At 41.3% G+C, this 11,068-nt stretch overlaps 1 protein-coding gene and 1 pseudogene across 1 annotated transcript in view; both read right to left on the reverse strand.

Annotated features, from left to right (window-relative positions):
* The window catches only part of MTUS2 (microtubule associated scaffold protein 2), a 344,092-nt gene that overhangs the window by 81,436 nt on the left and 251,588 nt on the right, over window positions 1-11,068 (reverse strand). The gene's annotated exons all lie outside the window — the stretch shown is intronic.
* Window positions 10,370-10,804, reverse strand: LOC103078455 (ribonuclease UK114 pseudogene; annotated as a pseudogene).

The raw sequence follows: 11,068 nt of genomic DNA on the forward strand, positions 1-11,068 counted from the left end.
TCCTATGATTGTGTTACTGTCGATTTCCCCTTTTATGGCTGTTAGCATTTGCCGTATATATTGAGGCGCTCCTATGTTGGGTGCATAAATATTTACATTTGTCACATCTTCTTGGATCGATCCCTTGATCATTATGCAGTGTCCTTCTTTGTCTCTTATAAGAGTCTTTATTTTGAAGTCTATTTTGTCTGACATGAGAATTGCTACTCCAGCTTTCTTTTGATGTCCATTTGCATGGCATGTCTTTTTCCATCCCCTCACTTTCAGTCTGTATGTGTCCCTGGGTCTGAAGTGGGTCTCTTGTAGACAGCATATTTATGGGCCTTGTTTTTGTATCCATTCAGCCAGTCTATGTCTTTTGTTTGGAGCATTTAATCCATTTACATTTAAGGTAATTATCAATATGTATGTTCTATTATCATTTTCTTAATTGTTTTGGGTTTGTTTTTGTAGGTCTTTTGCTTCTCTTGTGTTTCCTGCCTAGAGAAGTTAAGGTTTTAATATCTTCATTGAACCCGAATGAGATCCTTGCCGGGTAGAGTAATCTTGGTTGTAGGTTTCTCCCTTTCATCAGTTTAAATATGTCCTTCCACTCCCTTCTGGCTTGCAGAGTTTCTGCTGAAACATCAGCTGTTAACCTTATGGGGATTCCCTTGTATGTTATTTGTTGCTTTTACCTTGCTACTTTTGATATTTTTTTTTGTATTTAATTTTTGATAGCTTGATTAATATATGTCTCGGTGTTTCTGTTTGGGTTTATCCTGTATGGGACTCTCTGCAATTCCTGGACTTGACTATTTCCTTTCCCATGTTAGGGAAGTTTTTGTCTATAATCTCTTCAAATATTTTCTCAGGGCTTCCCTGGTGGTGCAGTGGTTGAGAGTCTGCCTGCCAATGCAGGGGAAACGGGTTCGTGCCCTGGTCCGGGAGGATCCCACGTGTCACAGAGCGGCTGTAACCGTGAGCCATGGCCACTGAGCCTGTGTGTCCGGAGCCTGTGCTCCTCAACAGGTGAGGCCACAACAGTGAGAGGCCCGCGTATCGCAAAAAAAAAAAAAAAAAAAAAAAAAAAAAATTTTCTCAGACCCTTTCTTACTCTCTTCTTCTTCTGGGACCCCTATAATTTGAATGCTGGTGTGTTTAATGTTGTCCCAGCGGTCTCTGAGACTGTCCTCAATTCTTTTCATTCTTTTTTCTTTATTCTGCTCCCTGGCACTTATTTCCACCATTTTATCTTCCAGCTCACTTATCCGTTCTTCTGCTTCAGTTATTCTGCTATTGGTTCCTTCTAGAGTTTTTTTAATTTCAGTTATTGTGTTGTTCATCACTGTTTGTTTGCTCTTTTAGTTCTTCTAGATCCTTGTTAAATGTTTCTTGTATTTTCTCCATTCTGTTTCCAAGATTTTGGATCTTCTTTACTATCATTACTCTGAATTCTTTTTCAGGTAGGTTGCCTATTTCGTCTTCATTTATTTGGTCTTCTAGGTTTTACCTTGCTCCCTCGTCTGTAACATATTTTTTTGTTTGTTTGTTTGTTTTTGATGGGTGAGGCTGTATTCCTGTCTTACTGGTTGTTTGGCCTGAGGCATCCAGCACTGGCATTTGCAGGCAGTTGGATAGAGCCAGGTCTTGGTCCTGAGATGAGGACCTCTGGGAGGCCTCACTCCAATTCATCTTCCCTGAGGTCTGAGGTTCTCTGTTAGTCCAGCGGTTTGGACTCGGAGCTCCCACCACAGGAGCTCAGGCCCAACGTCCAGCCTGGGAACCAAGATCCCGCAAACTGGTCACTGGGGGTTCCTCCTGTCCCCTTAGGTGTCCGTGGTGCCCCACTGGTGCCTGGTAGGGGTCCTAGCTATGCCGAGACACGAATTCCACGTCCTCCTAGTCTGCCATCTTGCCTCCGCCCCCCACCCCCCGTAAATCTTGTTTGTTTAAAAATGTCCTTATTTTCTCCATATTTTGGGAGTGAGTTTTATTAACATGGATGCCAGTTACTTCTTCCCAGAACTTTATTCCACTGTTTTCTCTCCATTCTTGTTGCTATGGAGTTACTCCCCAGTTTGTGTTGCTCCTTCTGTAGATACTCTTTTTTGTGTGTGTGTGTGGTCCCTATGATTGCTATAAAAATCTCCTGTTTGTTTTTTGTGTTCTGCAATTATACCACACAGTATGTGCGTGTGAATTTCTTTTTATTTATTTTGATTCACTGTTCTTTTTAAGTCTGAGGGTTCATGTCATTTATTAATTCTGAAAAAAGTCTTGCTCATGATAGTTTTTAATGATGATTCTCCTAATTCTCTCTCCTTTCTTTCTGGAAGTCTCATTACATATGTCGGCCTATTTCATTCTTACCCCTACCACCCCATGTCTCTTAACCTTTGCTATTTCCCATTTCTTTGTCTTCGTCTTCCTGGGCTACACTCTGTAATTTCTTCAAATCTTCAATTTCATGAATTATCTCTTCTGTAGCTGAACCATAAAGTTTTAAATTTCAATTATTTTTCAAGTTCGAGAATTTCTACCTGATTCTTTGGCGATTTTTTTACAGTCTTTGAGTCATACTTTGGATTGACTCTCTTCTAAAACCACGTATTCCTTGTAGACCTTTTGAGGATGGCCATTCTGACTGGTGTGAGGCAATATAGCATTGTAGTTTTGATTTGCATTTCTCTAATAATCAGCGAAGTTGAGCATCCTTTCATGTGCCTCTTGGCCATCTGTATGTCTTCTCTGGAAAAATATCTATTTAGGTCTTCTGCTCATTTTTTGATTGGGTTGTTTGTTTTTTTGATATTGTGCCGCATGAGCTATTTGTAAATTTTGGAGATTAATCCCTTGTTGGTCTCCTTGTTTGCAAATACTTTCTCCCATTCTGTGGGTTATCTTTTCATTTTGTTTATGGTTTCCTTTGCTGTGCAAAAGCCTTTGAGTTTGATTAGGTCCCATTTGTTTATTTTTGTTTTTATTTCCATTATTCTAGGAGGTGGATCCAAAAAGATACTGCTGTGATTTATGTCAAAGAGTGTTCTGCCTATATTTTCCTCTAAGAGTTTCAGTGTCTGGCCTTACATTTAGGTCTTTGATCCATTTTGAGTTTTGTGTATGGTGTTAAAGAATGTTCTAATTTCACTGTGTTACATGTAGCTGTCCAGTTTTCCCAGCACCAGAATGGCCATCATCAAAAAGTCTACAAACAATAAATGCTGGAGAGGGTATGGAGAAAAGGGAACCCTCCTACACTGTTGGTGGGAATGTAAGTTGGTACAGCCATTATGGAGAACAGTATGGAGGTTCCTTAAGAAACTAAAAACAGAGTTAACACATGATCCAGCAATCCCACTCCTGGGCATATAATGGAGAAAAACATGGTTTGAAAGGGTACATGCACCCCAATGTTCATTGCAGCGCTGTTTACAATAACCAAGACCTAGAAGCAACCTAAATGTCCATCAACAGATGAATGGATAAAGAAGATGTGGTACATATATACAATGGAATATTACTCAACCATTAAGAAGAATGAAATAATGCCATTTGAAGCAGTAGGGATAGACCTGGAGATTATCATACTAAGTGAAGTAAGTCAGACAGAGAAAGACAAATATCATATGATATCGCTTATATGTGAAATCTAAAAAAAAAAAATGATACAAATGAACTTATTTACAAAACAGAAACAGACTCACAGACTTAGAGAATGAACTTATGGTTACCAGTGGGGAAGGGTGGGAGGGGATAGATTGGGAGTTTGGGATTGACATGTACACACTGCTGTATTTAAAACAGATAACCAACAAGGACCTACTGTATAGTACAGGGAACTCCGCTCTATACTCTGTAATAAGCTAAATGGGGAAAGAATTTGAAAAAGAACAGATACGTCTGTATCTATAACTAAATCACTCTGCTGTGCACCTGAAACTAACACAACATTGTTAATCAACTATACTCCAACACAAAATAAAAATTTAAAAATCCCACATATTACGCACACTTTTTTTTTAAGCAGACTTTTTTTTTTAATTGGAGTAAAGTTGCTTTACAATGTTGTGTTAGTTTCTGCTGTACAATGAAGTGAATCAGCTGTATGTATACCTATACCCCCTCCTTCTTGGAGTTCCCTCTATGCATACTTATTTTTTAACACTGTTTATGATAATTTTAATAATGAAATCTTCTGTATGTGGTTCTGTTGTTTGTTGTTTTCTGCTGGCTCTAACATGGGACTTTTTGTGTGCATGTTTTGTGATTTTTTTAAAAAATTGTGTGCTCCTCTTTTTGGAACTCTGTCTGCAAGAATTCTTTGAGGCCTGGGTTGAGAATGCATTCCTCTCAGGAGATTTTTCTTTTATTCAGACCCAAGGTCATTTCAAATTTAAATTCTTGGTCTGCAGTTTTTCAGATTAGGCAAAGGGTATAATGAGAGACACGTGGGCTGGCCAGTGTACATATTATCAAGGGAAACTTTTAAATTTCTCTTTGCACCAGCATGATCTTTAAATTTCCTCTGAAAATATAAAACATCAAACTCACAGAGAAGTACAGTAATAGAACAGGTGTACCTGCAATGGTGACACAATCAAACAGGTGGTTTTTGTTCATTTGTTCACTCTTTTTTTCTTTCTAATTCCTAATTGTTCCACAGTTCTCTTTCTTTCTCAGAAAAAATTTGTATTAACAAGATATAACAATTACATTCAAAGAGATTAAAAACATAAGCAAATATTTTACTCTAACACATATTAAACAAAACTAGTTTAATTTATAAAGGGGAGTAGGGGGTTTGAATCAGGGCTTGAAGGAAATGGTAAGCATTTGGAAAAGCTGTTGAGAGAAACTGCAGATGACAAAAACAAATAAAAGCGTTGATAAACAACAGCCCTGACAGCTCAACCGTGACTGGAGGCACAGATCAGCCATGGCTCATAACTGGGAGTATCCACATGGCAGTGTCCTCGTAGGACCAGAGCTCTGCTTGGTGGATCTGGCAGAAGGACAACAGTTAGGGAACCTGCAGGTAGAGCAGCTTACAGAAGTGCTGCTTAGATTTACTGTGCATAAAGATCACCTGGGTATCTTGTTAAAATGCAGATTCTGATTCAGTGGGTCTGGGACGGGGCCGGAGACTAAACATTTCCACAGTTCCCAGGCGTTGTTAATGCTGCTGGTCTAGGGACTCACCTTTCCGCCAAGGGGTCCTGAGTCATGGAGGGAATGGAGATAAGAAGGGTCCTGACACAGAGGAAGAAACAAGATGGCCCCAGCAACTGGAGGGAGGTCTTTGTGTGTTGAAGAAGAGGATTAGCAGGAGTCAGAGATGAGAGCTGGGCAGAGAAAGCAGACTGGTCAGAACGAGATATGACAATTTAGGGTATAAAGTGGATCTGGCTGAAGGCAGAATCCAGGACCTATTCATGGAGCAGATAGCTGAAGTGGAACTGTAAAGGTATCGGGAGTTAAGAAGGCCCAAGAATTGGAGGTTTAGTTGTTAGCTGTTGGTAAAACCTACAGTAATTGTGGGAGGAGTCGGGGTAGCAAAGATGGGGAGCCTGCCTGACGGTCTTTGATGAATGGGGCTTGATGGGGTGGTCATGAGAGCATTCGAGAAGTTGGTAGCTGAGCCTGGCAAGGAGGGGTAGCAGGCAGACACTGCCTCAGACTAGGATGAAGTTTGAGGTTTGGGTGGGAAACACAAGAAATAGTTGGTATCTGCAAGTTAAGAGCCTTAGTTAGGGCAAGGACATGGAGAGAACACTTTAGAAGGTCCTAAAGCTCTTCACCTCTGGACAGGACAACGCTGGGGGCAATTTATGTCCTTGAGGCTCTTTGTGGATCAGGCATGACTAGACCTCACCCAGGCCACACCCTTGCTCAGCTGCTTCCCTAATGGCTTTTTCCTGAAGATCACACCCTCGATAAATCCCAAGCACCTGAGTCTCTATCTCAGCTCTGCTTCTGGGGAGCCTGATGTAAGGCAGGCGGTCCCGGAAGTAGTGCTGGGAAGCAGACCCTAAGGATGGATTCTGGAGGTGAATCATCCACCAGCCCCTGGCGATGATGGGGCAGGAGGAGTAGCGATGGTCCCTGGAATTCTACAGCACGTGTGCTGAACTGGGAAAGGACACGTGGGGGGAAGGACACACTGGCTCGTGCATTGTCTCTGGCTTTGTGAGATCTGAAGGGATACAGGGATTTGGGGGACCACGAAACTGGGTGGCTACTGCTGATGCTTTGATGCTTTGAAGAGAAAAGGACAGACTGGGGCAACGAAGCATCAATCGAAGCTAAGTATGAGAGCCAGAGGTCTCCATGGCAGCACATAAGGAACCCTTCATCCCCATCAACTAGGCTCAGGATCTAATCTAAGAGTAGAGGCACGTCCTTTCAGAGAAGGAAGACTCTCAGCTCTGGTAAGTCTCCTACATCACAGGCAAAGCCCTGAGGGGGAAGGGATGAGGTCTCGACACTCAGTATGAAGATATCTGGGTAGATGCGCTCATATTTCCCTAAATGCTGCGGGCTGCAGAAGTGATTATCCCTGCTTTGTTGGTGAACAGAACCGCCCCACCTCTCCCAAATGAAGTGGGTGCCTTAGAGGACCACACTTGTCCTCCTCGGGTCGAGGACAGTATGATGGGTGAGCTGCAAGACCTACAGAAGAGAACACAGTGTTCCTGGAGACAAGACATATGGGCACCCAACAGGGCACTGCTTGACATATCACCAAAAGAAACCAGGAGTGGGCAAGCCAAAGACTGAGGTGAGTCACCCCAATGGAAAGCCAGGATGCCCTGTCCAGCTTCCAGACTGAGATCAGTTCTCAGACCCAAAACCCATTTACTGAAGAAGAAACTGGGTCCCCAAGACTCTGAAACATCATGACACACATATGTATAGTGATTCCTCTAGTCCTTCAGCAAAGGAACTTACGGTCTTGACTTGGCTAACTGTGTATTGTAGAAAGGGGAATACCCAGACCTCCTGAGGGATGTTGGATCCAGGGCCGTGGCAGACACTGGTACCCAGTGGCCTGGTACTAAGCACTATCAGGCACCCCTGCTAGAATAGGCACACATGGGACCCAGGTAACTGATGGGAGTCCTAAATATATGATCAGAATAGACATTCTTAGCAGAACCCTCACGTTGGTTCCTTGACTTATGGAGTAAGAACTATTGTAATAGGAAAGTCAAAGCAGCAGTCCATGAAACCGTCCCCTCCCATCCCAGGTAAGACAGGACATTATAAGCACTACTGTATCCGAGAAGGCATGGCAGAGGTTAGTGCTGCTTCCAAAGGCTTAACAGATGCAGGGCTGGTGGTCCTCATCATACCCCACGCAATTCACTAGCCTGGCCCCTAGAAAAACCCAGATGGATCATGGTAAGAGATACAGCTCCACCACAAACCATCAGCTTCAACGTGCCTGATGTGGTAATACTTTCCAGAGCAGGTGAACACGGACCCTGGTGTGTGGTTTGTGGCTACTGAGTTGGCAGATGCATCCTCCACCCCGATCAAAACAGAGGATCTGAAGCAGCTAACGCCACAGGGAATGACCATTCCTCATGGAAGCCTCGTCCCAGGGCTGGGTTAATTCTTCTGTTCTCTGTCACAGTAAAGTCTGAAAGGACTTAGGCCATCTGAACATTTGCAAAAGATCACACTGGTCCAGGACATTGATGAAACTGTGTTAATCCACTTGGGTGAGCAAAGAATGACAAGTACTTTGAAGGTCTTGGTCAGAATCATGTGCTCCCAAAGGTAAGGGAAGAACTCTTCAAAGATACAGGGGCCAGCACGTCAATCAAGTTTTTAGGAGTCCGGTAGTCTGTGGCAAGGGAGAACATTTCCTCCAAAGTAAAGGACCAACTACTGTGCTTTGAACTTCCTGACACGAGGAGAGAAACATGGCCTTGGAGGCTGCCGTGCATTGAGGGGGCAGCATATCCCTCTCTTGGAAACACTGCTGTGGCCCATTCATCAGGTTTCAGCATGATCCTAGCAGCCCTGCCATTTCCCTACCCTGACTCCCTTATGGGTGTTCTTACAGCACAATTCCCTGTAACTCATGGGCACCGAGATCCGTGTCTCAAACTCTGCTTCTAGGAAACTGAACCGAAGACAAGTTCATAAAAGGGATGAGGTAGTCATGGATGAGGGAGCAGGGCTGGCTTTTATGTGATGGCTAAGGAGTACAAGGATGAAAACAAACCATAATTAAGTGTGATCGGCCTCAAGTATCCTAACTGGATGTAGGTCCCAGACAGAGGCTGCCCCCTGGGCAGTGAGTGAACAAGAACGAAAACCTTGCTCCACTCCCTTGTCACTGGCCTAGCATCTCCCCAGAAGCGTCTGATTTGGGGAATTGCAGACATGTGGTTCCCATGTCCCATTTCTCCAGACATATCTGGAGAAAATATTTTGACGAGAGGCGCTACAAGTAAGCCCCCCAAACCCACTAAGAACGTGGCTGACTTGGATTCCTTCTTTGGATTCCATGCAGGCATGATGGTAGCTACACAGGAAATCTTTCCTGAATTTAATTTTATTAAAAAAGTAAATCTGTACCAAGCACTGTGATAGTCACAATCTTCATTCCTAACATTACATTTTTAAAGGTATGTTACAAATTGTATGGCACTTTGTAATAATTCTTTTCATGTCATTATTTCATTCAACAAATATGACTGATGGATCTGAAGATTATCATACTAAGTGAAGTAAGCCAGACAGAGAAAGATAAGTATCATATGATATCACTTATATGTGGAATGTAAAAAAAAAAAAAAAAGATACGAATGAACTTATTTCCAAAACAAAAAGAGATTCACAGACATAGAAAACAAACTTATGGTTACCAAAGGGGAGAGGGGGCTGGAGGGAGGGATAAATTAGTAGGTTGGGATAAACATATATACACTACTATATATAAAATAGATAACCAGCAAGGACCTACTGTATAATAGCATAGGGAACTATACTCTATATTTTGTAATAAACCATAAGGGAAAAGAATCTGAAAAAGAATATATATATATATAAGATATACATAATATATATATTTTATATATATATAAAACTGAATTGCTATGTTGTACACGAAAACTAACATGATATTGTAAATCAACTATACTTCAATTAAAACAAATTTAATTTTTTTTAATTTTAAAAAATTAAAAAAAAAACACAAATATGATTGAATGCTTACTATATACCAGGCATTATTCCAGGCTAAGCTAATAGTGACTCTGGGATTTTTTTCAACACATCATTTACCTATATAGATTCAAATGCCAGAGAACTGAAACATATAGACCAGGACTTATTACATACTCATTATAGGTTCCCTTTGTTTGTGTTTTCTGGTGTTGTGAGATGTGGTCCTCTTTCATTCTTTGGATTATAAGCTTCTAAGTGATGCAAACTATGTGACTGTTCTTTTAAAGAGTCTTTCATCAATGTCTGGCAGTGTTCTCCCACAGGGGGTGACTGAGTGACATCCTTCCCACAGTTGAGCACAAGCCCACAAAAATACAAGTTCATTAGTCCACAAACAACTGTAATTAGTTTCATGAAGCTTGGAAAGCAAGACCCCCAAACTGTGTCAGTGTAGGAGTCCTGGCTGGGTGTTATGTCCTTCACTTCAATTCTGACAGCATGAGAGACAGACCAGGACTTTTTCTCCTTTTCTCAGGGTACTGCTGATGAATTTTGCAGGACAGCAATTTTAAAACAATCCAAAAGACATTATATTTTGGAAACATGACATGACAGTGTTCCCCCAACATAATGAATATATTAATGAATTCTGACAAAAAGAGTTACATTCTGGTCTTTTTTTCTTTTTTTTAAATCTGCATGCTATTTTATTTCCATTAGAAAAATATTATCTATATAAAATTTGGTCAGTTTCTTCTCCTTTACCTCTACCATTCAAACTTAAGTGCTTTAATTTTACTCAAGTAAAAGCAGAATTATGTATCTGACACGAGAACTAAATATTTCACACCATTAAATTAATAGGGTTTAATTGAATTAGGTGTGCTCTTTAGTATTTCTCAGGAATAGTAACTCATCTTTCCTACATGCTATTTCCCTTTACTTTTGTTTTTCTGAGTAACTATGTAATGCCTGTCTCTTTTCCCACATCCAGTCATATGAGTGTTACAGAGGTGTAATTTATAACATCAGTAACTAGATTCATCATTAATCTTCAATTCACGTTCAATTCCCCTTATTATATGGTATTTCCATAATAACTTCAGATATTTCAGTCAACCTTACACTTCCCAACAAAGACTATAAAAATTAACTTGTTAATTTAAAAACATTATTAAAATTCCAGACTAAATAACACTGGACCCACTCAGAGTGATGCTGTCACAAGAGTTCCCTGCACAGCTACTGCTTCAGTCTCAACACTTTGCCCTCCTTTGGGCAAAGCAGCAACCTGAGCAGCTCTTGCAGGAAAACTACTCTGGAAATACTGCTTGTAGATGTCATTCACAGTATTGAAGTCATTTATGTCAGCCAGCAAAACAGTTGTTTTTACCACATTCGTGAAGTCACAGCCTGCTGCTTTCAGAATTTCACCCATGTTTGTAAGAGCTTGTTTAGTCTCTTCTGCCACCCCTCCTGGCACAAGCTGTTCACTTGCAGGATTCATGCCTAGCTGTCCTGAAATGTAAATGGTCCCGTCGACTAACACAGCCTGACTGTAGGGACCAATAGCCGCTGGGGCTTTCGCAGTGCTGATCACCTTTCTGATCAAAGACGACATGGCTAATCCTTTTCTCTTGCCGCCCCTTGGAGACAACTACCCCGTATACTGCTCCTACACACGTCTCACGGGTCCATTCTGGTCTTCTTAAAATTGCCATTTAAGCAAAACAAGTAGCATCCCCAGAAGGGTTTGTTAAGTGGCAGTACAGCATAGCCTAGTGAACCGATGATAAATACGGATTTTAGGCATTCTAATTAATAATCTTGGCCCTGATGTGCATAAACGTTATGGATTTTCTTTTCTTTTCTTTTCTTTTCTTTTTTTTTTTTTTTTTTTTTTTTT

The sequence above is a fragment of the Lipotes vexillifer genome, unplaced genomic scaffold (assembly GCF_000442215.2).
Source record: "Lipotes vexillifer unplaced genomic scaffold, Lipotes_vexillifer_v1.1 scaffold543, whole genome shotgun sequence".
Taxonomy (NCBI): Eukaryota; Metazoa; Chordata; class Mammalia; order Artiodactyla; family Lipotidae; genus Lipotes; species Lipotes vexillifer.